The sequence below is a fragment of the Eriocheir sinensis genome, chromosome 62 (genome assembly GCF_024679095.1).
Source record: "Eriocheir sinensis breed Jianghai 21 chromosome 62, ASM2467909v1, whole genome shotgun sequence".
Classification (NCBI taxonomy): Eukaryota; Metazoa; Arthropoda; class Malacostraca; order Decapoda; family Varunidae; genus Eriocheir; species Eriocheir sinensis.
In genome coordinates this window covers 2,587,519-2,599,189 of record NC_066570.1, presented here as the reverse complement: position 1 = coordinate 2,599,189, position 11,671 = coordinate 2,587,519, and positions in this window count along the sequence as shown.

Genomic DNA, 11,671 nt, shown 5'->3' with positions numbered 1-11,671 from the left:
AGGTCAATCCGGTTCCCAGGAGTGGTTTTGTAGGTTCACGGTACAACGGAAGGTTAAACTACCACGAGGGTCATAAAACTGGTTCTGAAAATGCCGGGAACTCCTACGAAAGCCGTGTCAAATATGTGTTCTTGGGCGTTTTATAATGCGACGCTGAGAATCCTACAGCTTTGTCGAGGAGAAGGAGGAGGGACAAGGACGAAGACGATGACGATGACGAGGGTGAGGACGAGGGGGCGGACGATGAGAAAAAGGATGTAGAAAAATAGCAGAAGAGTAAACAACAGGAGAAGGAGGTGAAAAAAGATCATGATATTCTGGAGACGGACAAAGAGGAGGAGGACGAGCCCAAGGAAAGGATCACAACGAGAATGGGGACGAGTTCGAGAAGGAGCCAACGTTGACCTTTTTGCTGCTGATATATTAACGTCCCACTCGATAATCTCAGCGGCCGGCGTTAAGGGACACACCCACGAGACGCCCTTACCTGCCCAAGCCACGCCTTGTCTCGCCTCGACGCCACCAGCTGTCAGGCCCGCGAAACACCTCCCTGACTCTTACCTAACCTGACCTTTCAAACGAACCGACAAACTGTCCGAACCAAAGGGGAAAAAATGATACACCCCAGCACAACCCAAGCTATCCTAACCTAACCTAACCTAACCTAACCTAACCTAACCTAATCCTAACCCTCACCTAGCCTAAACCAACCCGACCCAGTTTAGATTAATCCTAGCGAAGGAAAAACATAAATACACTCCAGCACAACCCAAGCTAACCTAACCTAACCTAACCTAACCTAACCTAGCCTAACCTAACCTAACCTAATCCTAACTCTCACCTAGCCTAAACCAACCCAACCCAGTTTAGATTAATCCTAGCGAAGGAAAAACATAAATACACTCCAGCACAACCCAAGCTAACCTAACCTAACCTAACCTAACCTAACCTAACCTAATCCTAACCCTCACCTAGCCTAAACCAACCCAACCCAGTTTAGATTAATCCTAGCAAAGAAAAAAATAAATATACTCCAGTACAACCCAAGCTATCCTAACTCTCACCAAACCCAAACCAATCCAACCCAGTTCAGACTAACCCAAGCAAACCCAAAACACCCACCCTAACCCAATATTGCTCAATGCTAAACAAGAGTAACCTAAAAATCTAACCACGTCCAGATGTTCAAATGTAACCTATTCTGGACTAAATTAACAATATCCAACTTAAGAAACCTAGATAGAATAGCAGACTCTGGCATAACCTAATCTAACCCAACCTGCCTTGATTGCACATCCCAAAAGCCTCCAGTGAGTTATCTTAAAAGTAAAACAACTACAAAACACACGTCCCAGACCGAGAAAATACGAACAGCCTCCCAGAACAGCCTCCAGGAATAGTCTCCCTCCCTCCCACATGTTACGAAAGAACACCATCACTCACACGACGCAAAACACTCCACCACCACGCAAGAGGTCCCCCCGAGCACCCTAGGGAGGAACACAAAGCCAATATTGTTACGAGCTCGCTCCACACACACCTCGGACCCTTCGCTTCCCCTCCACCGCGGCTCCTGGAAACAACCACTCGCCCGGTGCACCATCCACCACCCCTTAATGTGAAAGGAGGTACTATGGCAGAATAAGAAGTTTAGTATTACGGCCTAGCTTAAAAGAGGCGGTGTCTATATACGTACTGGACAAAGGTATAGCGAGATAGTCTAGACAAAAGAGTATGGAAGTGAAGGCGGAACTTAACAGGTCCCCGCGCGCCTCCCGAGGAAAGTACCTTCGCCTCCGCCGCCTCCGTGCTCTAGGGAACGTCACCTTGCCGCCGGATACAGGTACAGGAGGTGAAAATTGGTACTGTCTATGAGTCCGTCCCACGATCCCACCTTTGCGACCATCACCGTTAACCCACTCTAACACGCCTTTCCAGAGAACACATTACCGAATTACTTTTACTCTTCTGAACAACGTCGAGGCAAATAAGCGTCATGAAGCGTCAAATATATACATGAAAATAAATATTGCCAGACATAAAACACCAATTTCTCTTCCTTTAAATTACTGTAGTTTCAAAATCCTATTAATTTGGTGTCCATTTTCCTTAAACTGAAATACAATGTTGAAGCGAGGAAATATCGATGTCCTACAAGTAAAATATGATGGATGTTAGATAATTTAGAGCTTCAGGATGTTACAGAGCCTCCACATCAGATTCCTATGATTATAATTGACACACACACAGACACACACACACACACACACACACACACACACACACACACACACACACACACAATACACAAAACATATATGTAGAATACCCGAACAAGCAGAACAAAGACAGACATGAGACCCTTAAGCACAAACAAACAAAGAAACAGAGCATGAAGACCAAACACAGAAAGAGGAAACCCGATATGCGCAAAGACAAAGGACGATCGCAAGAAACAAAGATCATTAAACAGAGAAAATATTAATAGAAGACGAAACACGAATAATGAGTGTGAGAAACTGAGAAGAGAACACTAGCGACTAAACATCATAGACAATATAATTCTTTGTCTGTTGAAAAGGCAAGAAGATAAACAGAGAAGGAAGGAAGGAAGGTAAAGAGGGAACCCGATATTAAAAGGCAGAAAAATGAAGAATATTCACGAAAAGGCACGACGAAAATGAAAGACTAGGAAGAAAGGAGAATGTAAATGAACAAAGAGGAAAGAGAACTGAAATGAAAAGAGAGGTAGCAAGGAAAGAAAAAAAAGAACATTGATAAGGGAAGAGAGAGAGAGAGAGAAAGAGAGAGAGAGGCGAAATGGAAACCCGTGTGATACAATCATCTTTCTGGCTCCATTAGTTCCAGAGTTCACGTCTCTCTCTCTCTCTCTCTCTCTCTCTCTCTCTCTCTCTCTCTCTCTCTCATAAATTATTAATCTTATTCCAACAACAGAGATTGGTGTGTAAACAGTAGCTAATTATTTAACAAAGAGATGGATAAATTTATAGATAGATAGATAGATAGATAAACAGATAGACAGATAGATAGAGGTACACATACAAATACATAGATAAACAGATACGTACAGATTGGAAAGAAGAAGCTAGAAAAAAATATATTGCCAGTTTCATGTATAACTTTTACATCACCAAATGAAACAAAACTTAAGAAAGAAGTGAATGAACAAATGAACGAGTGACTCATCGACCTAATGCGTGAATAAATGAAAATGTGAGTGATGAGGATATGAATGAGTGAGTAACTGTGCAAGGAAGTAAACGTGAGTAAAGTATAGGATGTTTTAGAAAATTGTGATCAAGAAAGGAAGTATATTTTCCCTCCTAGTTAATATTGGAATAAGATAACAGTCCACTGAACCTTATATTTACGTCGTGTGTGTGTGTGTGTGTGTGTGTGTGTGTGTGTGTGTGTGTGTGTGTGTGTGTGTGTGTGTGTGTGTGTGTGTGTGTGTGTGTGTGTGTGTGTGTGTGTGTGTGTGTGTGTTTGAGAGGGAGAGAAAGAAAGAGAAAGAAAGAATAACAAAGAAAGAGAAAAAAATGAGAGAGAGAGAGAGAGAGAGAGAGAATATTATACTTGTTAAGCCTCTCTCCCTATTTTCCATCATTATATTTCCTCCTTCCATTATAACTTTAAGGACGTTCAATAAATCTCATTTCTCATTTTCACTTTCCTGCAACTCTCTCTCTCTCTCTCTATTTTTTTCTCTTTCAGACACACACACACACACACACACACACACACACACACACACACACGAACACACACACACACACACACACACACACACACACACACACACACACACATTAACACACACAAAAAAAACATCCTACATCATAAACAAAAGCAAAAACCTGCATATAAGGACCCAAGACTCACTGCCTAAACCCTTAAGTAAAGAACAATTTTAATCAGTGGTACTAAGAGTCGCACGTTTTTATAAGTATTAACACGAAACCCGCAAAAAAAAAATGCTACAAAATAAACGAGAAAAAAAAATGTAAATATTAGAACCCAGAACACCAAAGTTTAATTCTACACAAACAAACAGCAACAAAACCGAAGAGCTTAAAGTTGCAAGTGTTTTGATATATTAACACAAAAAAAAAACATGTCCTACAAAATATACAAAAGCAAAACGCAACTACAAGGAACCCACCCGCTACCCAAATCCTGTGCTAACGAACACCGAAAGGACAGGCTCGGACGGCGGGGCGTTAAAAGGCATTAGCACAAAACCCTTCTAATGAGGAGCCGCGAGGAGGCACGTCGGTGTGTGAGCATTTTCCAGAGAATTAAAATAAATCCAGCTAATGAACGCCGAGGCAAAAAAGAGCTTATGTTTGTGCCGCCGCGTCCCGGGGAGTTCAAAACCGCCCCGCAACGCACGATTAGGAAATGTGGGCAAACTTTGAGTCATATTCTTAAACATGTTCGATAAGGCTTTCCTAGGAGTTCTGGGCATTTCCAGGGTAGTTTTATGACCCTTCTTGTGGTTTGACCCTTCTTCTGTACCATGAACCCAAAAGAACACTCATTAGGACTCGACTGATCTCCTTTTCGGTCTTTAGAAATAGTTGATGTGAGAGGCAAAAGCGCTTGAAAATACCGACCTTTGTATCGTTTGAAAGAAATGTAAGCTATAATTAGGAACGTAGGTAAAGGGGGAACTGCTTACATTAATATATCAGTTATTTCTACACTTGCAACAAAAGTGGAAATTATATATAAAAAGGGAAAAGGAGAGCTGTTTAAAATCGTGTCAGTGTAAATAAATAAACTGAATATCTAAATGAAAATATATAAAAAAAATAGAAAAGAAAAAATGTCTAGATATGTTTTAAGATCTTTGCGCACGAAAGATCTAATAAAAAGAGAAAGGAAAGGAAAACAGCAAAAATTTTAACACTATTTTCATCTTCAAACGTAAGGAAAACAGCAAGATTTTCAACGCTATTTTTACCTTCAAACGTAAGACAAGTTCCAAAGAAAACAACAAAAAGGGAAAAAGCAAAAACAAGCCTCACCTCCTCTTTCTATAACACGAACCATCTGATAAAAAAAAAGTAACAGGGTAGGGGAGAAAAAGGAAAATTGTTAGGCACGTGTCAGTATTTCAGCACCAAGCCTCTGACAGAACAACAAGAGAAGTAAAAGATCAAAACTGTCCAGACGCTCTTCATGTAACACAAAGAAAACAAACAAGAGACTGATTAAAAAGAATGCTGATATTTTTTTTATTATTGTTTCCTTTTTTTGGGTGCCCTTGAGCTGTTTCCTTTGTTGTAAAAAAAAGAAAAAAAAAGACACGTATTATTCTTTTGACACTATATCGAAAAGAAAAAAAAAGTAAAACAAAAAACTGTCTTAACCCGCTTCCTAAAACACGCAAACCATAGGAGCAGCGAATAGCGGGCTTTTTTTTTGTTATTGTATCCTTCCTATTGTGCCCTTGAGCTGTCTCCTTTGTTGTAAAAAAAAAGGAGAAAAACGACAGAAAGAGGAAAATTATTACGAAAGGTTTCAGTCTTTCAACACCAAACAAACGAGAAAAAACACGGAAGGAAAAAAAGAACTGTCTAGACACACATCAGCTTCCTGCGAAACTCCGATGGTTTGGACATGTAAAGAGAGCAGGTGAGGATACAGTGCCGGGAGCTGTGGAGAGATTAGAGGTAGAAGGAAGGAGACCAGTTGGTACGGAGCACGTAAAAGGAAACAGAAAGAAGGTGAAGCAAAACTGTCGACTCAATCTTTTAACACGAAATAGCTGGAAACACGTGAGAGAGAAAGTGAGAGAAAATAGAAACAAAAGGAAAAGGGAAAACGAACTTGATATGAAGCGTCGTTTTCGTATTTTTCTTTTTACAGCGATATCACAGACCTCTGACGGCCATGAATTACTAAATATATTCCGTTCAAGCTTAAGTCAAATTCTCGGTGCAAAAACCAGTCAGTGCATCTCTTTTTGCTGATTAAATAAATACCTGAAGGAAACGTTGTGGTCTCTCTCTCTCTCTCTCTCTCTCAATATATATTTTTACAAACCTTACACTTTCTTTTTCTCTCTCTTTCTTTTCTGCTTCATCTATTTATATTTTTCCTCAACTATCTTTTCTGTAAGTTATATTTCTCCACTTGTGTATTACTCTTCCTCCTCCTTATTTTCATCCCCTTACTTCATCTCTTCCTCCTTCGTCTTCAACAACAGGTGCACGCTGGGAGAAGCAGACAGGTAACCCCAGGTGGCGAATCTCGTTCCCCACGCCCCGCTAACCACCTGCAACCGCCCAACACCTGCTCCCCCCGCTAACCGCACGCCCCGTTTCCCGGATTCACTTCTCTTGGTTTCAACTCACTCTCCCACACACCCTGACTCACACACTCCTCCCAGGTCTCCTTCTTCTTCTTCTGTTGGTTTCTGCTCCTCTACTCTCTTCTCTCTTCTCTCTACTCCCTCTCATTCTTCCTTTTGTTGCTCTCTACTCTCCCTCATGTTGGTGACTATTCCCTTACTCTCTTCTCCTCTACCCTTCCCTCCTGTTGGTCTCTCCTCTCTTACTCTTCTCTTTAATCTCCCTCATAATGGTGACTTCTGCCTTACTCTCTTCTCCTCCAACCCTACCTCCTGTTGGTCTCTCCTCCCACACTTCCATCTACCTCCCACCCTCCCTCCTGCCATCCCAACGTTCCTCAAAGCCCACCTGTAACACGCTCCACTCTCTCCCGTTCCCTCCCCCTCTCCCTCTCTCTCTCTCTCTTCCCCCTCCTCACCCCTCCACACACTAATCCACCACCACCTAACACTCCGCAACACCACCTTCACAGTTTCCTCTTTCTTCGGGTCATCGCAGATATCTTCATAAATACTTGAGTGCTCAGGTCCTCGTGGGGGTAACAGGTGGCGCTACTGTCGGCCTTGGCGGAGGAAGGCTTCTGTTGTAACTTATGCAGAGCGAGGCAAGAGAGAAAGGATGTGCCGGGTGAAATGGCTGGTGGGGAAGAGAATGAGATTGGTTGGTAGATAGATGGATTGATACATAGATGGAGAGATAGAGATATAATAAGGATAGGTGGTTATAGATAAAGATAGATAGATAGACGAAGGAAAGATTGTGAAATGATGGAAATAATGAGGAAAAGAGGAAAAAATGATAAGGACGGAAAAAGAACAAAGGGAAAAAGATGATGTTGATAAAAAGTAGAAGGATAAAATTAAAATGACAAGAGAGAGAGAGAGAGAGAGAGAGAGAGAGAGAGAGAGAGAGAGAGAGAGAGAGAGAGAGAGAGAGAGAGAGAGAGAGAGAGAGAGAGAATGACATTGTGAAAAAGATGGAAGCTCATCTGTGGTCCTATAAAAGAGTAAACTACTTCTCTCTCTCTCTCTCTCTCTCTCTCTCTCTCTCTCTCTCTCTCTCTCTCTCTCTCTCTCTCTCTCCCCTATTTTCTCTCCCTATTTTCTCTTTCTATTTTCTCTCACTATTTTATCTCTATTTTATCTCCCTATTTTCCCTCCCAATTTTCTCTCCCCTATTTTCTCCCCTATTTTCTCTCTATTTTCCCCCTATTTTCGCTCTCTATTTTCTCTTCCTATTTTATTTTATCTCACTGTTTCCTCCATATTTTCTTTCCCTATTTTCTTTCAATATTTTCTCTACATTTTCTTTTTTTCCTTTTTATTCTCCTTACTGATTGTCTTAGCCCGCTCGTCCTCCTCCTCCTCCTCCTCCTCCACATTCTTCTCCTCTTCCTCTATTTCCGTTTCTTCCCTTTATTTGATATTCGATTCCCTTTTCTTTTTTTTTAACTGTTCCCTCCACAAAAACAAATTCCAGACAAAATTTAATTAACAAAACAATAGAACAGGAGAACTGAAGCCATTGATCTCTCTCTCTCTCTCTCTCTCTCTCTCTCTCTCTCTCTCTCTCTCTCTCTCTCTCTCTCTCTCTCTCGGAAGAGTAATATGGCAGATTGAGGGGTGCAGAAAAGGTGATTCCGGGTAGAGTGTGGAGGAGAGAAAGGGAGAGAAAGAAAGAGAGCAAGAGGAAAGAAGGGAGAGAAAGAAAATAGATTGGAGCGAGGGAGAGAAATAGAAGAGGACGAGGAGGAGGGAGATGAGGAGGAGGAGGAAAAAGACGACGGCGAAGATGAGGAGGAGGAGGAGGATCAGGCTACTAAGGAAGGGAATGACTAGTAGAAAAGAAGATTACGGGGGAGAGATTGAACTAAGGCGATGATTAAAGCTGGGAGAAGGGAAGAAAGGGAGGAAAAAGCATAGAGAAGGAAGGAAAAGGAACGGTAAGGGTGGACACGTTTGAGGAGAGGGATGATTATGGTAAAAAGAGAGAGGAAGAGGAGGAGGAAGAGGAGCAGGCTACTGAAGAAGGGAATGACAGTAGTAGAAAAGAAGATTACGGGGAACAGATTGAACTAAGGCGATTATTAAAGCTGGGAGAAGGGAAGAAAAGGAGGAAAAGGCAAGGAAAAGAAATGAAAAGGATACGTTTGAGGAGAGGAATGATCATGGCAAAGAGAGAGATGTGTAGATATGAGAAAAAATAGAAGAAAAAAAATATGATAAAAGGAGAGGAAGGGACTCAAGGACGATTAGATATGAAAAAGAAAAAAAGAGATACTATTAGGAATGAAAGTAAGAGTAGGAACAGAACGATAATGAAAGTGAAAGGCAAGAGAAAGGTAAAAAAAGGAGAGATAGAATAAGGGAAGGTGGATGGGTAGGATTCAAGGGAGATGATAGGTAGGATAGATGGAAAGGTAGAATAGGAAAGTAAGGAAGAAGAAATGACGTAAAAATAGGAGAGGGAGAATAGACGAGAAGCTAATATCTGAGAGGTGGTAGAGAGGAATGAAGAACGAAAATAAAGATGAAATAGGGAATGAAAGCAAGTAGGAAAAAGAGTGTTGAAGGATATGGAGGAGTTGGGAAATATATTAAGAGGGGAAAACGAAATAAAGGGAAAGGAAAGAGAATATTGCCTGGAAAACCTTGGGAGTTTATAAAGGAAAGTGGAAATAAAGAAGATTCGGAGAGATTGAGAGCTCTTAGATGTTACGTAAGATTGTTAGCAAGAGATCACGCGCACAAAGACGAAATATAGAACACAACCAAATAAGTTAACTTCACACACACACACACACACACACACACACACACACACACACACACACACACAAACACACACACACACGCAAAGGTCATTCGTTGGGGGCAGCTTTTTCCAGGTAACGCGTCGAGGACCAATTAATTAATAGTCACTCACCTGTCCACCCCAATTAGAGTGTGTGTGTGTGTGTGTGTTTATGCGTGAATGTGCGTGAGGGTCATCCATTGGCAGAAACGGAACAGCCTAAACGGTAATCATTTTTTAACATCCACCACCAAGTTGTCAGCAAATATTCGAAGCTAATTTTCCGTCGATTCACTCAAATTTTACATATCGTCACCTTCGTTAACAAACCGCCTAAGTCATTATTTTATACTTTTCAGGAAATCGGAAAAGAACTCTCAATATCTGATTTGGCTTAAGGTTTACGCAGAAATGAAAAGGCCGAACTTTAAAACACTCGAGCCTTGAATGACGAAGACAACTATACAAATATGGGCGTCACATGCTGAAAAAATTTATGTAGACCCAAAAAAAAAACCTGGAAACCGCTGAAAAATAACTTAGGCGATTATTTTATAAGGGTGACGATATGCAGATTTTTCTTGTCAGGGGTTACATTCCTCTCCTCGTTTGGGACTGTTACTGAAGCTGTTTTTGTTGTGTTTAAATGTAGATGTATATATGTGCATGAATATATGTATGGATGAATGTAGGTTTATATGAATAGTAGCGTAACGTATGTATGAGTAATTGTACATGGACCTGCTGCGTTCTTCTCACATTGAAGTTTGCATCCTTTTTTTTTTTTTGTGTGTGTGTGTGCGTGTGTGTGTGTGTGTGTGTGGGTGGGTTGGTGGGTGCGTGATGGCGTGCGCGCTTGTTGACCAGTTTAATTTGTTTACATTTCCGACCAACGCCCCTCAACCAACACCATCGGTCCTCCCTTTTTAAACGACTGACAAAAATGACTTTAAAATGTAACTAAATTTATACTGAATACACAACTTCCTAACTTAACCCCTTGACCGTGGATTTCCTACAAGAAGACATCACCAAGCTACAGGAATGGAACAAAAAGTGGCTGCTACAATTCAATGAGGAAAAATGTAAAGTCCTGCACCTTGGGAGAGGATATCCAGCATACCAATACCACATGGGAAACACTCCACTATCCACCAGAGCCAGAGAAGGACCTGAGACTATATGTTACCAGGCTACCAGTGAAAGCCGATTCCGTGCCAATCGCAGCGAACGGGTTAATAGAGCCAAACCTAACCAAACCTAACTTGACCTAAAGAAAACTAAGCTTTCACTTACAACAACTGATCAGTTTATGCATCATCTATTTTGGGGGGTTTATATCATGGCACAAACTTGTCCCGTCGCTACTACACGGTGAAGCCATAAATTTGGCCCGTCGCTGCTACCGGGTTAAGCATACCTCACCTCATTTCATCTCACCTCTTCCACAGACAGAGAAGAACAGACGCGATTTTCAAACGTTGACAGTCAATAATTACGTATTCACTTTACTTAACTTTTCTTAACTTAACCCAAACTTAACCTAACTTAATCTTATCTCCATTCACCTTATGCCACCTCTGTTTACCTCACTTTACCTTCTACAAATAGCAATTAACAAAGACGACTTTAAAACTGTAACTAAACACGTAGACTTTCACTATAATTACACATTCACTTTCACTAACTATTCTTAACTTAACCAAAACTTAACCTAACTTGACCTCACCTCCATTCACCTCACCTCACCTCACCTCACCTCACCTACAACATCCATCGCAGAACAGACACTCCTTTCAAACGCCAATTTAAATAAGAGACGCAAACACAGACAGATCCATTGACTTTCATCTGAGTGAGCAGCGAGCGACTTTGCATCGACAGTGACAGCAGCGAGGGATTCCGAAAAGCGAGGCGGGTCCCGGGAAAGTCAGGTAGGCGAGGCGAGTCAGCAGAGTTCGCTAATGATGCTGAAGAGGGAAAGTTCAGGTATCAGCGTCACCTCTTCAAAGATTCCCCGAGCTGGCAATTAGACGAAGGAAGGGAGGGAGGGAGGAAGAGAGAGAGGAAGAGGGGGAGGGAGAAAGAGATACCGAGTGAGTAAGTGAGCGAGTGAGTCAGTGTTTGTGTGCGTGTGTGTGTGTGTGTGTGTGTGTGTGTGGATTAATCGCTATGTGTATCTAATTGTAAATGAGGTTAAGTGTTAATCCCATACGCACGAGTCTCCCCTCCAAGCCGCTCCGGACATACAATTACGTGAGTGTTTGCGTGTGTACGTGGCCCTGTGTACGTGTGATTGCCGGCAACACACACACACGCACACACACACACACACACACACACACACACACACACACACACACACACACACACATAAGCACAAAGAGTCACATTTATGCAAACAGGTGTTCATTGTTTCCCTTGCAATGTTTTAATCTTATCAGGTGTTGACAGGTGGTGGTGGTGGTGGTGATGGTGGTGGTGGTGGTGGTGGAGGT